This window comes from Neoarius graeffei, chromosome 7 (genome assembly GCF_027579695.1).
Source record: "Neoarius graeffei isolate fNeoGra1 chromosome 7, fNeoGra1.pri, whole genome shotgun sequence".
NCBI classification, from domain to species: Eukaryota; Metazoa; Chordata; class Actinopteri; order Siluriformes; family Ariidae; genus Neoarius; species Neoarius graeffei.
Window position 1 is genome coordinate 67,967,540 of NC_083575.1, and position 22,061 is coordinate 67,989,600.

Here is a 22,061-nt window from a genome sequence, read left to right on the forward strand (position 1 = left end):
GAAGTGGTTCAGGAAGAACTCGAGGCCATGCTCGAAATGGACATCGTCGAGGAGTCCCACAGTGACTGGAGCAGCTCGGTGGTCTTGGTACCCAAGGCCGACGGGTCGGTCCGGTTCTGTGTGGACTATAGAAAAGTCAACGCGGTGTCTAAATTTGACGCATACCCAATGCCTCGTATTGATGAGTTGCTCGATTGACTAGGCATGGCTCGCTTTTATTCAACACTGGATTTAACAAAGGGTTATTAGCAGATCCCCTTGACTCCACTATCCCGAGAAAAAACGGCCTTTTCCACACCGTTCGGCTTACACCAATTTGTCACACTTCCTTTTGGGTTGTTTGGGGCGCCCGCTACATTTCAGCGGCTGATGGACAGGGTCCTCCACCCCCACGCCACCTATGCGGCAGCCTACCTCGATGACATCATTGTCTATAGTAACGACTGGCCGAGGCACCTCGAACATCTGAGGGCCGTCAGGTCGCTGAGGCGAGCGGGTCTCACAGCCAACCCGAAGAAGTGTACGATTGGGCGGGTGGAAGTACGGTATCTGGGCTTCCACTTGGGCAATGGGCAGGTGCGTCCTCAAATTAACAAGACAGCAGCAATTGCGGCCTGCCCGAGGCCCAAGACCAAAAAGGGGGTGAGACAGTTCCTGGGGCTGGCTGGCTATTATTGTAGGTTTATACCTAATTATTCGGACGTCACCAGCCCGCTGACTGATCTGACTAAAAAGGGGGCACCAGATCCGGTCCAGTGGACGGAGCAATGCCAGCGGGCTTTTTCTGAGGTAAAGGCTGCACTGTGTGGGGGACCACTTTTACACTCCCCTGACTTTTCTCTCCCCTTTATGTTACAGACGGATGCGTTGGACAGATGGCTGGGGGCTGTTTTGTCCCAGGAGGTGGAAGGGGAGGACCGCCCAGTCTTATACATCAGTAGGAAGCTGTCGGTGCGTGAGGGGCGCGACAGCACGATTGAAAAAGAGTGCTTGGCAATCAAGTGGGCGGTCCTCGCCCGCCGTTACTACCTGCTGGGACGCCCTTTCACCCTCTGTTTGGATCACGTGCCCCTCCAGTGGCTCCACCACATGAAGGATGCCAACGCGCGGATCACCCGTTGGTATCTGGCACTCCAACCCTTTAACTTCAAGGTGATCCACAGGCCAGGGGCGCAGATGGTTGTGGCGGACTTCCTCTCCCGTCAAGGGGGGGGGAGTCGGCTGCAGGTCGGACGGCTGCCCGGCCTGAGTCGGGCGGTGGGGGTATGTGGCAGCGGGGGCTTGGTCAAGCATCGGTCTGTGACAGGAAGGCGGAGTCAGGGAAGGTAAGTGGCAGAATCACTACACCTGATGGCAATTAACCTGTGTTTGTGTGTCTTCCCAGTGACCGCGCCCTACTTAAAGGAGGGAGAGTGAGAGCAGAGGAGACTCTTCCCCGAACGAGATGCCAGTTGTGTGTGTGTGTGCGTGTCTATGATTACATGTTCACTGAAAAGTGTAACAATAAAAAACGCTTTACGAACCTGAACTCTGTCTTGCCGTCTTCCTGTGCTCCGCCCCTGTGTGAGAACCACTACAATGCATAATTGCATTTTTCATACAAATAAAACAAGAATGGGGCCTCAGAGGCTCTGGGGGCAATCACGCTGTGTTCAATCCGTCAAAAGCCTCTCACCAGTGAGGTTGAGAGTTCAAATCCCAGTCAAACAAATAAACTCACCAAGTGGTAGCCCTTGGTAGCCAAGGGTTACGAGCATGTACCCAGTGTCTATGGCTTTTCAAAACTGAGTTCCAAGTAATCCAGCTTGATTCCCTTTTTTTTCCCTCCAGTCTAAAATGAGCTGGTCATCGATATATGCAGATGTTTACATGAGTTTTTGAGGGTATTGCCCACAGCTTTCCTCACACATAAAGGCATGAACTAGCCTTCGTCATATAATTGAAATCTTGAGCGCCAAAATGTGTGAGAAAAGTATATAGCAAATCTCTATGCCCAGGAATTGCCTAGATAATAAAATTGAATTGACCAAACAAATAAATAACAAACAGGAATGTATGACACTTACTTATAAAGATATTTGTCTTCATCTATTTTCAGACTTTGTGAAGAGACTTCATCCAGGGAGTGAAGAAAAGATGATTAAGAAAACCACTGGTGCAAAACTTAACATTTATCAAAAACTGGAGCGAAGGAAAATACAAAGCGTGACAATTCAGAACAATTTCACGATGTTTTAATACAATTTTTAATTTTTGATGAGATGAGAATTAACTCGATGTATTTGCAATGTACAAGAAAAATATTTGAACACCGGCAGCAGCTTCAACACCAGTTTCCCCTCGTTGACTGTGAGTCCATTGGCGGCGCATGTGCATTCTGTGTATTCAGCTGTGAGCGAGTTGCTCTTGTTGTGAAAGAGTGGTCTGGGTCTCTCATAAATTCAGAGCAAACTAAAGGACTACTTGGGCTACAGTGTTGTTCAGGAAAACCACGTTAGCTTGGAGATGGATCTCAGAAGGTAATTAAAGACACTCTTGGCCTTAAGAGGCTTTTGGGAAACCCACCCCTGTATGGACCCCATTTCATATCCAAACATGGTGGGTTTCCCAAAAGCCTCTTAACTCTAAGAGCATCTTAACTAGGAGAGAGAGCATTCATTGTGCTGCTCCCTCTACCATTTAACGATGATCTTTGTGCTGCGATACTTTTGGGAAACTCAGGCCACTTTAGTTTAGCTTCCGATAAGAAGAATTGTGCCAGTTAGGCAATTTGGCTGTGACCTCCTCAGGCTACACAACATACTGTAGTTTGTGCTAAAGCTATTCACGTGCCTCTGAATTTGGATAAACCACCAGACTACAGGGTCAACCTTGAGGATGAGCACCCCTGGCCTGGAGTAAGAAAAGACTCGTAATATGGTGAATCCTCTTTACCTCCCTAGAAGGCAAGGACTTGATTTAATTGGAAAAAGCATGTTGGTGTAAGTATTGTGATATTTGTTTGGGATGCTTGCAACTTGTTTTGGCTAGTTTCAGTTAAATCCTTGAAACTTATCGTCACACACATCTGCTCTCTGTTTTTCATGAAGCTATTCTAATCAGTAATTTTCCACCATCTGCTGAAGCTACCCTGTCACATTCGGACAACTTGGCTTTCTGAAATTACATCCTCCAATCATATTGCTACACCACACTCTTGAATATGGATATATACTCATGTTTGTCTTTTAATAAACTGAGAAACCTCTCTGATCAGCTGTGTCTGAATCGGTGACTGTCGCTCCTGGATCCGTGAGGCGGAATCGCCTCAGGCTTATATTTCTAGATCACTCATACTTTGCCAATTCAACTTTCTTCAGTACAGACAAATCAAAACCTATCACTTAAAATCATATTGGTAATTTACTAACACTAACTGGCTATATTTGAACCAAGCTAGCCTGTTTTCTTTGCGAATCATGGTTAGACTAGCATCAATTGACCTGGATGTTATACTTTTACCATGAGCATAATTCCTTAGTACTTTCTCCGCCGCTAACCCTGAAGCATGCTAGTCAGTAACTACTTTTAAATTATTTTCAACTACATGCTAAGAAAAGGGAGGCACGGTGGTGTAGTGGTTAGCGCTGTCGCCTCACAGCAAGAAGGTCCTGGGTTCGAGCCCCGGGGCCGGCGAGGGCCTTTCTGTGTGGAGTTTGCATGTTGTCCGTGTGGGTTTCCTCCGGGTGCTCCGGTTTCCCCCACAGTCCAAAGAAATGCAGGTTAGGTTAACTGGTGACTCTAAATTGACCGTAGGTGTGAGTGTGAATGGTTGTCTGTGTCTATGTGTCAGCCCTGTGATGACCTGGCAACTTGTCCAGGGTGTACCCCGCCTTTTGCCCGTAGTCAGCTGGGATAGGCTCCAGCTTGCCTGCAACCCTGTAGAAGGATAAAGCGGCTAGAGATAATGAGAATGAAATGAGATGCTAAGAAAAATATTACTAAATTTATACACTTCCTTGTTGCTAGGGTGGTAGCCCCAAGGGTACATCTTTGTACTTTTAATAAGTACCTTTTCACATGAAAATGTGGATGCAATTTGAAAATGATTTAAAGAATGCAAAGCTTCTGCTATGCACGCTATGTGCCTTTGTTAATAAAAAACAAAAACACAAAGGAGCAAAAAAAAAGTACCATTGTGGGTGCCACTCCAATGATGAGGAAATGGTACTGTTTAGTACTATTATTTCTGTGAGTAAACTATAAATTATTCAGTAACTACAGTGCAACTAACAGCAAAATATAAGACATTTATGAGATGAATAGGGTTGTTGGCGGCAGCTGTCGATCGTTAGTGATGATGACTGCTTCATTAGGATGTGCAGAAACACAGATGGGCCGCAAGGCCTGCACCAGAGCAACAAAGCCGTCCAGAGCAGCAGCATGAGTGGCCCGGCCGAGCTGCCATGGAACGTCTGGGCGCCGTGAGCTCCAGCATACTGTTCTCCTCTCCTAATGAAGTGCCTTGCACAGTAAGGTAAGACAAACAACGTTGTGCACCTATTGTGTTCTCTCTGGACCTCTAGACCTGATGCCAAATGGTGCACAAAAGTGCCACAGACCTGACGGGTATGGAAGTTGCCCCACAGTGACAACTGTCTTGCCGAGTGGTGCCATTCGTTGGCCATTTGAGTGGCTCTTCTGCATGCCATCTGGTGGTGTGCCATTGACCCTGTTGGGTTCATCTGCCACCTTGCACCGAAAAGCGCCCTGCTGCCAGCGCCTTACTGGGTTAGGGTTATAACGGGTCCACTTTTCTTGTTATTGCAGTTCGTTTCCCATTTTCAGAAGATGTTTCCTTTTTACATTGTTTCAGATTATTAGCTCTTTCTTCAGCGTTAATCTGTTCACAATCTACTATTTTGTGTGATCAACTATCTGGTTTAAATCCAGATTTCACAATATTTTCTTTTGAGACCATAATAACTGTTAAAATGCTTTTTTTTTTTGTCCGTGTAATCATAGACACATGGCCTTTACATGCTAATGAGACCAGTCTAAGTCCTCAGAGCCAGTACCACATATGTTCTTCCTTTTCGCAGGATTTATTTGCCAGGAAGCGGTCATATGTGGTTGGAATTTGCTTATTAATTCCAGGTGTGTCTTTTTAATAAAAGTTATAGGTACTGCAGACTTGAATGTGTTTTTCAGCTGTAAACTAAATATGTGCAGCAAAACACATCGTTGCTGGTGTTAATGTTTACAAAATGACAATTTTTATTAAAAATCATTACTTTAGGAGTTGCAAATGATTCAACGCTATCTACTGGTTAAAATCATACTTAACCTTGCAAGGCTGATAGTGACAGAGTTGACTATCTGATGCTTTTTGACATCATGAAACTTATTTTTTAAAAATGTTAACACCCTCTAATCAGATGTGGGGGTCCTACATCTCTGAACCTGCACTCATTTTCAAATATATGCTGATCAAGACTCCATCCCCACTAGTTTTTTTTTCCCTAAGTTGCTTTTTTTTGTGGTCAGAAATCTTTAGATTGGGTTTAAGAATGAATTTACGCAGTCCTACAGCTTTATATTGAATACATGGAGGATGATGACTACTTATATAGGCTGTCTCAGAAACAAAGCTATGAACCCCAGACAGATCAAAGTTCAGTGATAATTTAAACAGCCAGGAAGGAATCCTGTTTCCATGGTATTGCAGGTTCTGAGCACAGGCATCTGCATAGAAAGGAGGGTAGAGAGAACAAACATGTCTTAACAACTGCATTTGATTAGTATCTGTGTGTTCAGCTGAGCGTTTTTCATAAGGATGCTATTCAGATGTTTGTGCACCTTCGTCAGCCTGCTGAACTGCTCTGTCTGAGTTCATGGGTATATTTTTCATTATCAGAAATCATGCATACTTATCTACATAGTTACTTGCAACGTACCAAATTAAAATCAAAAGTTTTTTTTTTTAATCTTTAAAAACACAAGTTACTATTCACCTAAGCTAGATTGATATCTAACATTGCAGTGAGGGTCTGTTATTGGCACGTGTTAGTTAAACATACTGTAAATATCCATCAAGCTAAATGCTTCCTTCATTAGTGTAATTGTTGGCAAATTGATCTGATATAAAAACTAGACAGGGACACTCTAACGAGTGCAAACCCCGCCTTTTCCCTATTAAAATACATTGGGCAAAAATTTCGAAGTTCTGCCATGACCTTGACCTTTGACCTTTGACCTCCAAAATTTAATGGTTTCCTTCCTGGGTGATTGGCAACACGTACAAAATTTGGTCCAAATCGATCCATTGGTTCTTGAGATATCTTGCAGACACACAGACAGACAGACAGATACACACACACACACACAGACTGACGCAGGTGAAAATAATAACCCCTCCGACTACTGTCGGCGGGGTTAATAATGTACACTTCTAGACAGACTTCTATCGGAAAATACCTCTCCCTCATGTCAGGTAGCTATCACGCCATCCCGTCACTGATTATTTTCCTATTACATCACTGGTAATTAGCTAATGTTTACTTACCTAGGAAGCTTGATTAGTAAGGACAAGAGGGCAAAGAAGGACACACAAGCAAGAGTAGGCAAGGCTCATGGTGCATTTGCTCAACTTCAATCCACTGAGTCAGAACAGAGCAGCCTTAAGACTAAGATCAAACTACATAAAAGCAATGTGAAATCTGTACTTAGCTATGGCTCAGAGTGTTGGCGGGTGGTTAAAGCAGACATGGACAAGATAAGCGCTTTTTACAACAGCTGCCTGAGGAAGATATGCCACATGGCCCCAGAAAATATCAAATAGAGGCCTGTACAAGAAGGCTGGGTGCAACAATATTGTGCTGGAGATCAAGCGTTGCCGGCTAACATGGCTTGGACATGTACTGAGAATGGAACAAGAATGTATACCAAGAATAGTGCTGCATTGGACCCCGGTGGGTAAGCATAAATCTGGGTGGCCAAAAACAGCCTGGTGTAGAATGGCCCAGGCTGAGCTCCAAGAAATGGGCCTGACATGGGGTGAAGCTCAAAGGGTGGCAAGAGACCGCACAGAATGGCATTGATGTGTTGTAGCCTTATAAGAAGAAGTTAACTAATTAATTGGCTAAATGTTACCTTATGTGTTATTGCAATAAAAAATGTGTTAGATAAGCTGATGAAGTAAATAGATATTTGAAAAAAGTCTTTGTTACATGTACACTCAAGTACAGCGAAATTCCTCCTCTGCATTTAATCCATCTGAAACAGTGAGCACACACATATACCCAGAGCAGTGGGCAGCTATGCTACAGCGCACAGGGAGCAGTTGGGGGTTAGGTGCCTTGCTCAAGGGCACTTCAGCCATGATACAGAAGGAAGGGAAAGTGCTGTTCATTCACTCAACTCCCCTCACATTTTTCCTGCTGGTCCCAGGAATCAAACTGGCAACCCTTTGGGTTCAATGCTGCTTCTCTAACTGTCTAGCAGTAACCAGTAACTGTAACCTGGTTGGAGTCATCATAAGTCCTTTTGTCAGAATGACATGCCAGTAAGTCTAGCAAAGGGGAAATTTATTTTTTACACAAATAAAAAAAATTTACTATGAGACAAAAATGTTAAGTATTGGCCTAATTTATAATTGCTTCTTGCTGCAAAACCGGGCTCAAAGCATAACACCTGTACATGAGTGCTGTTCTCAAGAAGTCTGTTTATTACAATAGTATTTTTATGTGCTTGTGAAAAAAGAAGCCATAACAACCAGCAGTAAACTAGAGCCAGGAATTGCAGGTGATCAGTCTGTTGTGATTTAAGGGATGTGATGAGAGGAGAAAGAAAAAACAACCACCCTGCATATGCGCTATGAATCTATGGGTATTTTTAGGCAATTATTCTGTAGTGTACATTGTTGTGGCAGTTCTTGTGTATGGGAGGAGAACAGAAGACGGCAGGACAGAGCTCAGGTTGATAAACTGTTTTATTGTCACACTTTTCAGTCTAACTTAGCTCGAAAAACACAGACAGACACACACACACACACAACAGGCGTCTGGTTCGGGGAAGCTCATCTGCTCTCTGCTCTCGCTCTTTAAATAGGGCACGGTCACTGGGAAGACACACACAAACACAGGTTAATTGGCGTCAGGTGTCGTGATTCTGCCACTTACCTTGCCTGACTCCGCCCTCCTGTCACAGACCAGCGCTTGACCATGCCCCCGCTGCCACATAACCCCACCGCCCGACTCAGGCCGGGCGGCCGTCCGGCCTGCAGCTGACTCCCCCCCGCCTTGACGGGAGAGGAAGTCCGCCACGACCATCTGCGCCCCCGGCCTGTGGACCACCTTGAAATTAAAGGGTGGGAATGCCAGATACCAACGGGTGATCCGCGCGTTGGCATTCTTCATGCGGTGGAGCCACTGGAGGGGCGCGTGGTCCGAACAGAGGGTGAAAGGGTGCCCCAGCAGGTAGTACCGGAGGGCGAGGACCGCCCACTTGATGGCCAGACACTCTTTCTCTATGGTGCTGTAGTGCCCCTCACGCACCAACAGCTTCCTGCTGATGTACAGGACGGGGCGGTCCTCCCCCTCCACCTCCTGGGACAAAACCGCCCCCAGCCCTCTGTCCGACGCATCGGTCTGCAACATAAAGGGGAGAGAAAAGTCAGGGGAGTGTAAAAGTGGCCCCCCACACAGTGCAGCCTTTACCTCAGAAAAAGCCCGCTGGCATTGCTCCATCCACTGGACCGGATCTGGTGCCCCCTTTTTAGTGAGATCAGTCAGCGGGCTGGTGACGTCCGAATAATTAGGTATAAACCTACGATAATAGCCAGCCAGCCCCAGGAACTGTCTCACCCCCTTTTTGGTCTTGGGCCTCGGGCAGGCCGCAATTGCTGCGGTCTTGTTAATTTGGGGACGCACCTGCCCATTGCCCAAGTGGAAGCCCAGATACCGTACTTCCACCCGCCCAATCGCACACTTCTTCGGGTTGGCTGTGAGGCCCGCTCGCCTCAGCGACCTAAGGACGGCCCTGAGATGTTCGAGGTGCCTCGGCCAGTCATTACAATAGACGATGATGTCGTCAAGATAGGCGGCCGCATAGGTGGCGTGGGGGCGGAGGACCCTGTCCATCAGCTGCTGAAACATAGCGGGCACCCCAAACAGCCCAAATGGAAGTGTGACAAATTGGTGTAAACCAAACGGTGTGGAAAAGGCCGTTTTTTCTCGGGATAGTGGAGTCAAGGGGATCTGCCAATATCCCTTCGTCAAATCCAGCGTCGAATAAAAGTGAGTAGTGCCGAGTCGATTGAGCAACTCATCAATACGAGGCATTGGGTACGCGTCGAATTTAGACACCGCGTTGACTTTTCTATAGACCACACAGAACTGGACCGACCCGTCGGCCTTGGGTACCAAGACCACCGGGCTGCTCCAGTCACTGTGGGACTCCTCGACGATGCCCATTTCGAGCATGGTCTCAAGTTCTTCCCGAACCACCTTTTTTTTGTGTTCGGGTAGCCTGTAAGGGCGGCTACGCACTACCACCCCCGGGGGCGTCTCTATGTGGTGCTCTATGAGGTTAGTTAGTGCGACCAGGCAGGGGCGAGAACACATCCGAAAACTCGGTCTGCAACTGGGCGACCTCCGTGAGTTGGGTCGGGGAGAGGTGGTCTCCACAGGGGACCGGAGAGGTACGTGATGCCAATGCCCCTTTTTGAACCTCTGGTCCCAGCTCCGCCTTTTCCGGAACCACCGACACCAATGCCACGGGGACCTCCTCATTCCAGAGTTTAAGCAGATTGAGGTGGTAAATCTGTAGCGCCCCCCCGTCTGTTCGCCTCATCTCATAGTCGACGTCGCCGACTCGCCGTGTGACCTCAAAGGGTCCTTGCCACTTGGCGATCAATTTGGAGCTTGATGTGGGCAACAGTACGAGTACCTTATCTCCCGGTGTGAACTCCCTAAGGTGTGTACCCTTGTTGTATAGGCGGGCTTGTCGTTCTTGGGCCTGCCGCAAATTCTCCTGGGTTAGGTGGGTGAGCGTATGGAGTTTTGCGTGCAGGTCCATAACATATTGAATTTCGTTCTTACTTTGTGAAGGTCCCTCCTCCCAATTTTCCCACAGCACGTCTAGAATGCCACGCGGCTTACGCCCAGATAATAATTCTAACGGGGAGAACCCCGTGGAGGCTTGGGGGACCTCTCGCACTGAAAACAACAAGGGCTTGAGCCACTTATCCCAATTACGTGCGTCCTCACTTATGAATTTTTTAATGATATTCTTGAGGGTGCGATTGAACCGTTCCACTAAACTGTCCGTTTGTGGGTGATACACGCTGGTGCTGATCGGCTTAATCCCCAATAACCCATAAAGTTCACGCAGTGTCCGTGACATAAATGTGGTGCCTTGATCAGTCAGAATCTCTTTCGGGATTCCAACTCAGGAGATAATGCGGAAGAGCGCCTCCGCAATACTGCATGCTGAGATATTGCACAGAGGCACTGCTTCTGGGTATCGCGCTGCATAGTCCACCAGAACTATTATAAAGCGGTACCCTCGTGCTGACCGATCTAATGGCCCGATGAGATCCATCCCAATCCTTTCGAACAGGGTCTCGATTAATGGTAGAGGGCGCAAAGGCGCTTTTGGAATGGCCGCTGGGTTTACTAACTGGCATTCGCGGCACGCCGTACACCACCTACAAACATTGCTGCGAATCCCCAGCCAATAGAATTGGGCCATTATTTGGGCTAGTGTCTTATCCTGCCCTAAGTGTCCAGCCATGGGATTAAAGTGAGCCGCCTGGAATACTAATTCCCGGCGGCTCTTTGGAATTAAAAGTTGCGTGACTCGCTCTTTAGTTTGAGTGTCCTGCGTCACTCGGTATAACCTATCCTTCATAATCGCGAAGTAGGGGAAGGACGGGGTGGTGTTTGGCGGGATCGTTTGACCATCGATTACTCTCACTTGGTCAAATGCATGCCGCAGAGTCTCGTCTTGCGACTGCTCTAATGGGAAATCTGCGAGGGATTCCCCAACAGAGAGAGGAGGGGCCAGTGGCTCCTCACTCTGCCACGGAGATGATGTAGACGGCTCTGCGACAGCGGCTCCTGCCAAAGCGACACCAGGACCTCCCCCTGTTAAATGGCAGGACCCACTCTTTACTAAGTGTGTCATTAAATCCTGAAATCCCGGCCAATCAGTCCCCAAAATTAAAGAGTGGGTAAGGCGAGGATTAACCGCCGCCTTCACTATAAATTTTTCCCCTCGGAAACAAATGTGGACCGACACCAAAGGGTAGCTGTGAACGTCCCCATGCACACACAACACCTTCACCCCTTGTGCTCCCCCCAATGCCTCGTTTTGCACCAGGCTTTGGTGAATTGAGGTCTGATTACAACCAGAATCCACCAACGCCTGATATGTATCCCCTTGAATACTCACTGGTATGCGATACGCTCCGGCCCGATCGAGGGTGGCTTCTGGCGCGTCGGGGATCCGAACCACCGCGCCCACCTCCATTGCCGTGCACTGCTGTTGGAGGTGGCCCAGTTCCCCGCAGCGCCAGCAAACCGGCCCGGGCTTCTTCTCTGCACTGGTGTTCAGGGGCTCACTCACCTGAGGGGGGGGGGAGACAGACACAGAAGGGAAAAACGGGAGTGCACCGCGGGTGTGGCGGGCCGGCTGGGGTGGTGCTGGCCCCCACCTCCGTGGTGGGGGAATGGGGCGAGGACGGGACACAGGAGGAGGGAGAAAGAGAAAGAGAGAGAAGAGAAGAGGCTGTCTGCTGTCCTGCCGCCGGAACAGCTGCCAAATCGTCCTCCGCCAGCTCGATGGCCTGATCCAGAGACGCCGGGCGGTGGCACTGGACCCACTCCGCGGTTCCTGTGGGCAAGCATGCGATGAACTGCTCCAGCACCACCTGATCGACGATCTCCTCTGCGTCGCGGTTGTTGGCCCTCAGCCACCGCCAGCAGGCGTCCTGGAGTTGCTGGCCAAACGCGAACGGCCGTCCGACTTCCTCCAAGTGCAGAGCGCGGAAGCGCTGGCGCTGCTGTTCAGGGGTGCGCCCCACACGCTGGAGGATGGCCCGGCGAAGGTCCGTGTAGGCCAGCCGGCGGTCGACGGGGAGCTGTAGCGCGGCCAGCTGCGCCTCTCCCGTCAGCAGGGGGAGGAGGCGCGCCGTGCACTGATCCATTGGCCACCCCAAGGTCTCCGCGACTTGCTCAAAGCGCATGATGAAAGCCTTGGGGTCATCCTGCGGGCCCATCTTTGTCAGGGTGAGGGGGGACGGGCCCGCGGTGGAAGCGTTGGTTGTCCCCGCCGACGCGAGGAGGTGCCGGAACGCCTGTCGGTCCTCTTGCTGGGCCAACACCAGGGCCTCGAAGCACTGCTCCTGCTCCTTACCGAGTGTGACTAGCGCCTGGTGCTGGCTTTGCTGGGCCGTGGCGAGGGCGTGGACCAGGTCGGCGAACGGGGAAAACTCCATGGGGCGGTTCAGCGTTGGTGCTCCAGTCCCGGGTTTCAGCACTACTGTGGCAGTTCTTGTGTATGGGCGGAGCACAGAAGACGGCAGGACAGAGCTCAGGTTGATAAACCATTTTATTGTCACACTTTTCAGTCTAACTTAGCTCGAAAAACACAGACAGACACACACACAACAGGAGTCTGGTTCGGGGAAGCTCCTCTGCTCTCTGTTCTCCCTCTTTAAATAGGGCGCGGTCACTGGGAAGACACACACAAACACAGGTTAATTGGCGTCAGGTGTAGTGATTCTGCCACTTACCTTCCCTGACTCCACCCTCCTGTCACAGACCGGTGCTTGACCACGCCCCCGCTGCCACAATTGTAAATGTACAATTTCTAACAGTTGGTTGCTTTGCTATGTTTTGACCTGTAGCCATATGTTCCTGTGTCTGGGCTTGTGTTACATTACTAGGTTTTATTGCAGGCTTTTTTTTTTTTATATATAAACAGTATTGATTCAGTTTCGTGGTTTGTCCTGAGATGTGGATTCTGTATTTGTTCTCTATGCTATAAGCCTAGAATTAAACCTAAAATTGGCAACAAGCCAAGCATATTCCACTAACAGAAATTCCAAAAGAATGAAACCTTTATTTTAAAATGGCGTCATCTGGTAAAGTAACCTTAGCTGTGTCCAAAATCACTCACTCGTTCACTACTCCCTACTCACTATCTAGGAAATTCTATATAGAGAACTATAGTGAGCTCATTGGTAAAATGAAAAAACGCTTTCAGATACTACACCACGCCATTATTTACGTCACTACTATCACATGATTAAAATGTGCCACATCAGTTGGCTGGTGGGTTTTCAAAATAAATACATGCATGTATTTTTGTGATAAATACATATTATACTGAGCGCGTTTCCTACATTAATAAATACAAAGGACTTTGTGTCGGCTGCATCTTTCAGTTCTTTTAAATCAAGGCTGAATACTTTCTACTTTGCCGCTGCTTTTTATTAAATCAAATTTGAGGTTTTTGATTGTAACTTTTATTCTTGTATTTTATGCTTTATTCTATTTCAGCTTATTTTCTATTCTCTTGCTATTTTTAATTGTACTTGAATGTCAGTTTATAATTTTTTTGTTTTTTTTTCCTCCGTCCATTCACCCTAAACTTTTTTTTTCCTTTTTCCTGTCAGCACTGTCATTGGTTAGTGACCATCGGTTGTTCACTACTTTTCACGATGCATTGTGGGATACTATGAGTCCACTATATAGGGTATAATAATTCTCACTATATGTTTGGACAGCGCTACAAAATGGCGAACTCACTATATAGTCCACTATATAGAGTGTGATTTTGGACATAGGGCTTGTTTAATTGTAGATGGGTGAATTTTTTTTAAATATAGAGAATTTCAGTGAATGCTGATGAAGATGTCTTGTCTATGACTGTGTGACAAGTAAAACCAGAGATCATCGGTGGTTTTAAAATGAAAGACTACATTTAAGAGAAGAGAGGCTAGCTAGAATTAATGGACTCCAAGAAGCCGTGAAATGTGAACGGGGCTGAACTGTCCGTCTGAACTGATAGATATTTGGTTGAAATGCACAGAATGCATAAAGGAGTGTAATGAGTTAAGATGCTGGTAAGGTTGAAAGTTTTGAACAGAAGTATTGTGTGAAGTGGCCTTGAGACTCAAGGAAGAACAAGCTAGGAAACACCCATAAGAATGATGATTCAAATTCAAGTAATGACTGATGACAGACTGAGATGTTTAGCCAGCAAAATGACCAAACAGTAAAAAACATCCACGTCAGATCAACTGGACAAATGTGGCAGCTTCATGACAGTGCTGCTGACTCAAGAACATGGGGTTGAGAAAAGCTGGTGGGTTATTATTACTCAGCAAATATTCATCAAGTAGCTCTAGGGTTTGTTTTGTGAGTAAGTGAAATACAAATCATTGACTTGAGAGCAGAGGTGTTTTGAAATATTTTTATGGTATCCTCATACTATCCTCACTCAATTTTCAAGCTAAAATGCCTTCAAGGGGTCCCCCCCCCCAGTGGTGTATTCATGGTTTAATCAAGGCAAGCTCTTATGAGTAAATATTAGGATTAGCTAATGTCTAAGAACAATAGTTGGCAGTCAGTCCATCGTTACGATGATGACTGTGAAGTCGTGATTTAAAAAAAAAATGCTTGGCATGCTCGTTTGTGGGCTACAAGACCTGCTTTTGAGCGACAGTATCTTTCACATCTTTCACACTTGAAAGATGTGGCCGGGGGTTGAGTGTCTGATTTTATGTCTTTCCAAGTACTTTTCCTCTCTAGCCTTTTCCACCTCTTTGATGCCCCTCACAGTAACAGAATACCAATGGCTTCTGTCCATAGCTTCACGTTCCCATGTTGAGTGACAAATGCTACTAGTCTTCAAGAACAATAGTATGAATCCATAAATTGAGTTAATTGGGTTTCTCATCTCCCTATTCTGTTTTTTGTCAGATTGATGTTAATAGAAGTCATTGACAAAAGATCTGCTCAGACACCCCTTTCCCTGGGTTTGGCAAAATGGATTAAAAAAAAATTCAAATACTTTATGAAAATATTTATGATTGTGACAAACTATACCTTGCTGCCCTTCGATATACCTTGACAGACTGTCCAAGTGTAACCTTGTACGGGAAACATTGCTAGTAGTTTTGTGTGCTTACACTAATATGGACATGAATTACATTTCCTACATTAATGCTTAGATTACAATATAAACACATTTACCAATAACCTAGTCTTTACACTTGGATTGTCTGCTGAAACCTGCTGCCCTGCCTTCTTCTTCTTGAGTTACTACACAACAACTTCAGATTAAACTGCCCCTATCCAGTGTTGGACGCATTGTTTCACACAGGGGGACAATGCTTCAAGGTCTTCTTGGGTGCGGGGATCTGGTAGATGTGGGCAAACTAGTAGCTATTGCATAGTCTGCTCCTCTCCACACAGGCAGCTGGTGTCGTCATTCTCTCTATACCCCTACTTCACTAGATTGGTTTTGCAGCGGCCTACAACAGTTCTCATATAGTTTAAGACATGACCAGAAGGGCCATGCTTTGCTGGAGCCAGGGGAAAGGGTTTCCTTAGGGCTGATGGACACCCTGTGTGGTGCTTGGGCAAGATGTTTGGTCCACAGGCCCTGACTGCCATCAATCTCACTGCTTGACCTGTCTGAAATTAATAAACAAACAAAATGGAAAAGAAACTCAACAATACTTGACTTATCAATTGATAACAAGGAATATACTGTAGGAATTTTTGTTGACCTGAGAAAGCCATTTGACACCATCGATCATGAGTTGCTTTTGAAAAAAATGGAAAGATATGGTGTCAGGGGTACAGCTCATGCGTGGTTAAACAGCTATCTCAGTGACAGACATCAATATGTACATATTAACAGTGTAAACTCACATATGGAAAAAGTCAAGCATGGAGTCCCACAAGGCTCTGTACTGGGACCTAAACTGTTTATTATGTACATAAATGATCTCTGTGATGTACTACAACACCTGAATTGTATTCTGTTTGCAGATGATACCAGTTTGTACTGCTCGGGAAAACATTTAGAGCAGCTCCTGCATACAGTAGAAAATGAGCTTACAATATTAAAGAAATGGTTTGACATTAATAAACTGTCTTTGAACTTAAGCAAAATAAAATTTATCATATTTGGCAATCGAAAAACTAACAGTCATATTAAAATCTAAATAAATGATGTAGAAATTGAACGAGCGTTTGTGAATAAATTTTTGGGTGTTATTATTGATAATAAACTTAACTGGAAACCACATATAGATAATGTTAAGCCAAAAACATCCAAAACGATTGCTATAATGTGTAAAATGAAAACTATCTTAAATCAAAAGTCACTTAACATACTGTATTGCTCTCTCGTGCTCCCATACATTAGCTTTTGTGTGGAAGTATGGGGGAACAACTACAAAACAAATATCAACCCAATATTTTTTACTCCAGAAGAAAGCCATAAGAATTTTCAACAAAACAGACCACTATGAACCATCAAATCTATTTTTCATTAGATTACACACTTTTAAAGTTACATGATCTTGTGGATCTTAACACTGCTGTTATAATGTATAAGGCACACAACCATTTGCTTCCATACTGTATCCAGGAGCTGTTCAGGCCTAGAGAAATCCTGTATAATCTAAGGGGAACTGGCATCTTTAAAAAAACTAAAGCCAGAATCAACAGTAAAAGTAAATGTATATCTATTAAAGGAGTAAACTTATGGAACAGATTAGATGATGAACTAAAAAAGTGTAGCTCAATTAATAAATAAAAATGTACAAAGTTAACATAATAGATAGATACAGGGCATTAGTATGAAATAATAATAAAAGTAATAATAGTAACATAATGACATTATAGTTAGTACAAATAAGTAAAACAGCAATATAATTATAAATGAATAATACAGTGACACTATGGTACTATACTGTATTATTTCTATGTACTATGCTAATATGTATTTAATATATACATAACCAAAGTACGGGGCGGCACGGTGGTGTAGTGGTTAGCGCTGTCGCCTCACAGCAAGAAGGTCCGGGTTCGAGCCCCGGGGCCGGCGAGGGCCTTTCTGTGTGGAGTTTGCATGTTCTCCCCGTGTCCGCGTGGGTTTCCTCCGGGTGCTCCGGTTTCCCCCACAGTCCAAAGACATGCAGGTTAGGTTAACTGGTGACTCTAAATTGACCGTAGGTGTGAATGTGAGTGTGAATGGTTGTCTGTGTCTATGTGTCAGCCCTGTGATGACCTGGTGACTTGTCCAGGGTGTACCCCGCCTTTCGCCCGTAGTCAGCTGGGATAGGCTCCAGCTTGCCTGCGACCCTGTAGAAGGATAAAGCGGCTAGAGATAATGAGATGAGATGAGATAACCAAAGTACTATTATATTACTCTTAAATATATGATTAATAATTGAAACACATACTATAAGATATGTATATATTTTAAAAATTGCGATATGAAATTGAAACAGTAGGCTATGCTGTTTGGTATTTAAATTTTAGCATAAAAATAATAGCATACAGTGGAAGATGATACCTCGTGAGGTCTTGTTAAGTTCTTTTGGTTTTGTTTTTCTTTCTTTTTTCTGTAAATGTAAATTATTATAACTGTATCTGTCATTTTGTTTTCGCTTTCTCATTTTTTTCCTTTTGTTTTTTTGTCTTCATTACTTACTTTTGATGAAATGTAAAAAGGGTAGGCGCAATAAGCCAAGGCTTCAGCCTATACCTTTTCGGTCAGAATTCCATTGATCAAATGAAAGTATTGTACCTTTATGACGTGCTTAAAATGACAGAAATAAAACTATACTATACTATACTATACTACAAAATGAGGAAATGCATAAAACACTTGTTTTAAGTCCATAAAAACTCTCTTTTCCTTGGCTATTCTCTAATAGTGTGGGTTTTTTTGCACACTTTCATGATTGGTCAAGATTGTAACGATTTAAGTCTTTATCAGCTGATGGTAAGGTACACTCTTGGAAAATAAAGTACATTATTATACCTTTAGGGGTACAATGGGCTTGTCACGGCGGCAGTACCCTCTAAAGTTCTTATTTGTACCCTTTATATACTGCTTGGGAAAATATATGTACCTTTTTGCCCCTCAAAAGGTACACATAGTTACCTTGAGGGCCAGTAATGAGCCCTAGGAGGTATATTAGTGTAGACTGTACCTTGGGGGACAGAAATGGACTCCTACTGTACCCCTATTTCTGATAGTGTAAGATGGTATGAAAGCAGCTTATCACCTCAATGAGCACAACCAGGCCCGCCGACAGGGGGGAACAAACGGGTATGTTGTCCCGGGCCCAGGAATGGGGGGGCCCAGAACTGGGCTCTCATGAAGTTGTGATTATTTTATTTCATTTCAAAATGTGTTGATTTGGGGGAGAAATGTGCTATATTTGCATTCAGTAAATGATTTCTAGATCTTTTGCCTTTATTGTCTTTGAAAAAGGCGTCAAGAACCCCCTACCACCCCTAATGCAAAAATGGTTTGGTCTGACTCTTTAATTAAGGGGGAAAAAACGACATCGTTCGATCATAGCGCTTCGACAATCAGCGTGCGTGCCATTTGCCAACATGCACAAGTCAGGAGCACAGAAAAGAAAAGAGAAAAAGAGAGGAAGAAACCAAGAGACTCAGGGGCTCACTGCATAAATATTTTAAAAGAGATTCGGATGATGCAGCAGGTACTAGCAAAGGCAGTGGGGCAGCTGAGCCAGGTGTAGGGTGACCATTCGTCCGGATTTCGTCCCGACAGTCCGGTTTTAGAGCCGTCTGTCCGGACGTCTGTCACGCGTCCTCACTTTTTACATTTTGTCCTCATTTCGGACCCTCAGCCGCCACCGTTGCATCAATCGTCACAAATCCCCGCCCATTATTTACACTTGCTATTCTGCGATGACATACAGGCAAAGAGCCTACAGGGCTTTCTCGTATACAAACATTGGCGCTGCGCGCGCAGCTGATGGAGCCTCTGCAGCCTCTGATTGGCTGAAAGCTGCTGTCACTCAGAAGCTGCGCTCACGCGATTGGCTGATTTTTGCTCCTCCGAGCTGCGCGCGCAGTGCGAATGTTTGTACGGAAAAACCTATGAATGTTGGCGCGCATGCTGTTGAACAATGCTCATGCCAAAACGAAAGACATCCTTTAAAAATGCTTGGTGCTTAGAGCATTGTTTTGTCGGCAAGAGCCAAAAAGGAGAACACTTGGCCTTCTGCAAGCTCTGTCGCATTGACATTGATGTGGGGAGCAGAGGGAAAGGTGCGATAGACAGACAGACCGCCACAGAGAGAATGCCAAATGTATTGCCAAGGTTATAGGCCAAATGTAAATGACATGGTTGACTGTCATTTTTCATGTTTTTCTTTTTGATATTTTTTTGGATGAGCATAAATGAACACAAGAATGTTTTGTTTTTAGTTTAGTTCCTGTGGATAAGCCACGGCCAGTATAGTAGGCTAAATGACAGTAGGCCTACATGTTTCTTGACTCATTTTTCGATTTTTCATTTTTTTTTCTTTTTGATGGTCATTTTCAAGTGAATAAATATGTTGGCCTATGGCATGGCAAAGACTGCTTTTTCAGTGTCTATAGATGGACACAACTCTTTACAGTGACTTTACAGTGATGTTTTGTTTCTTGTTGACATGGTCTTCACCATCATTTTCCACATTTCTCTTTTTGATAGGTGTTCCAAGTTAATAAATACTAGTGCTGTCAAGCGATTAAAATATTTAATCGCGATTAATGTTGCGACTGTCATAGTTAACTCGCGATTAATCGCAATTTAATCGCACATTTTTGTCACATGAAAAACCATTGTAATTCTCTTATCAGCATAAAAAAGTGAATGGGCTTGCTTTGTACCAATGTTTTTTTTTTTTTTATTGCAGAGCATAACACGTCTTGTCACAGCCACTGACATCCATAACTTCCATATTAGATGAGAAAACCAAGGGATGAAAAATAAAGTGCATATCACTGTGAAAATAAAAAAGTTTTATTTTACTCATTAGTTTCTTTTGAAGAGAAGTATTTGCCATGAAAGAAGAAAAAAACAGATAACAAAAATAAAAACATTCATCATGCGTTCAAAAACGTTCATCATAGTGTGGCACTGTATTATCTAATTCTCACTGCTTATAACTCTACACCTCCCCGGTGGAGATGAGCTGGGAAACTGAAGACTGAAGGAACAGTATTGAAAAGTATTTTTCCAGTCTCACCTGTAATCCCATGTGATCTCGTTTGGACGGTAAACCTGTTGGTACAGTTAAACGCAGCACATGAATGAGGCATCTTTATTCTCGGCTACTGTCTAGACCGGGGGTGGCCAACCCGCGGCTCGCGAGCCGCATGCGGCTCTTTGCCCGGTGTCATGCGGCTCTTACGTTCATATCAAAGTTTGTGTTTTTTTTTTTTATGTGCGTGTGCGCTTTGCTTGGTTTCAGTATGGTATTTTCGTCAAATGCATCTTCGCTTTGCTTGGGTATGTTACGGTATTTTCAGGTCATGTCAAATGCGCATGTGCGTGAGATACGCTACGTTCACACTGCAAGGCTTAATGCTCAATTCCGATTTTTTTGTGAGGTCGTTCACATTAACAAATATATGCGACTTGTATGTGATCCTCAGTATGAACGAAAAGCGACCTAAAAGTGTTCCGCATGCGCACTGCAGGATACGACGACGTCACACGCAGTGAGCATGGCCAGTGTTTACGGAAGTAAAACCGCCCGGTTGCGGTATGACCCATCCAATCTAGCTTGAATAGCTGCATCCCCCCAAATGGAAATCAGCTCCCTAACCTCTGCGTCCTTCCATTGAGAAGATTCAGAACCTTCACAGCCCGAAGCGTCCCTCGCATTGATGTCATGCGCAGGGGCGCAGATACGTTTTTTGAACTGGGGGGGACAAAAAACTGAGGGGGACAAAGCTGCCAGCAAACCAACCCCAACCCCGATATGCCTGTCAAACTTGTTGTTAGTAACCATAGCAACCAAGCTCGAGCTCGCAACCTGTGCAGTCTGCGCAGCTCAACCAACCGAATATCAGTCTTTGTTTTGTTTTATGTGAGTTGTTGCAACTATGTATACACTGCTGTGCACCTCAATAAACCGAATGGTAATTAGTCTTTTGATTTTTCCGTGAGGTTTGCCTTATGCAAAGAAAGACAGCATAGACGTTTTTTCCTCCCTATAAGTGGGGGGGGACCGAACGAGGTGAATTTAAATATGACTCGTCCCACCCTCTATCTGCGCCCGTGATTATGCGCCATGTTGTTGTAACTTTTTTGAGAGACCCGCCGCCTACTTCAGCGCAGAATAGTGACGTTTGTGACTTGCTGATGACGTGTAAGTCGGATGAATGCGACCTGGCGGTTCAGACTGAAGTCGCATATGAAAAGAGCGGATAGGAATCGGAATTAGGACCACATATCCAAACGGCCTGGGTCGGATTTGAAAAAATCGGATCTGTGTCGTTCATATTGTCAATAAAAGATCGGATACAGGTCACATATGGGCGAAAAGATCGGATTTGAGTCACTTCAGCCTGCAGTGTGAACGTAGCCTTTATTGCTAAGTTTTTGGGCAAGGTGTATCTTGTGTCAAGTAGCCTCTCAAAATGGCAATGAAAAAATGCACAGCAAAACTAAAATATGAAGACGAACATAGGACATTTTTAACAGAGTAGGAGAGTTTATACTTTTTTGTTGAACGTAATGGCAAGCCATTCTGCCTTATATGTCAGTCGTCATTAGCTCATTTCAAAGCTTCCCGCCTCCCTGAATAAGCAAGGAGCCAGATATGCAACACTAATTGAAAACCTGCACGAAAGCTTTGTAACCCGGTTCCGTGATATACAACTGAAAAGGCCACAGATTACGTTCCTCGTCGACCCATTCGATGCGGAGACGGACTGTTTGAAAGCCCTGCTTGTCACAGATGAGGCTGCGGCTGAGTTGGAGATGATCGATCTTCGTGAGGAAGACCAACTGAAACCTGT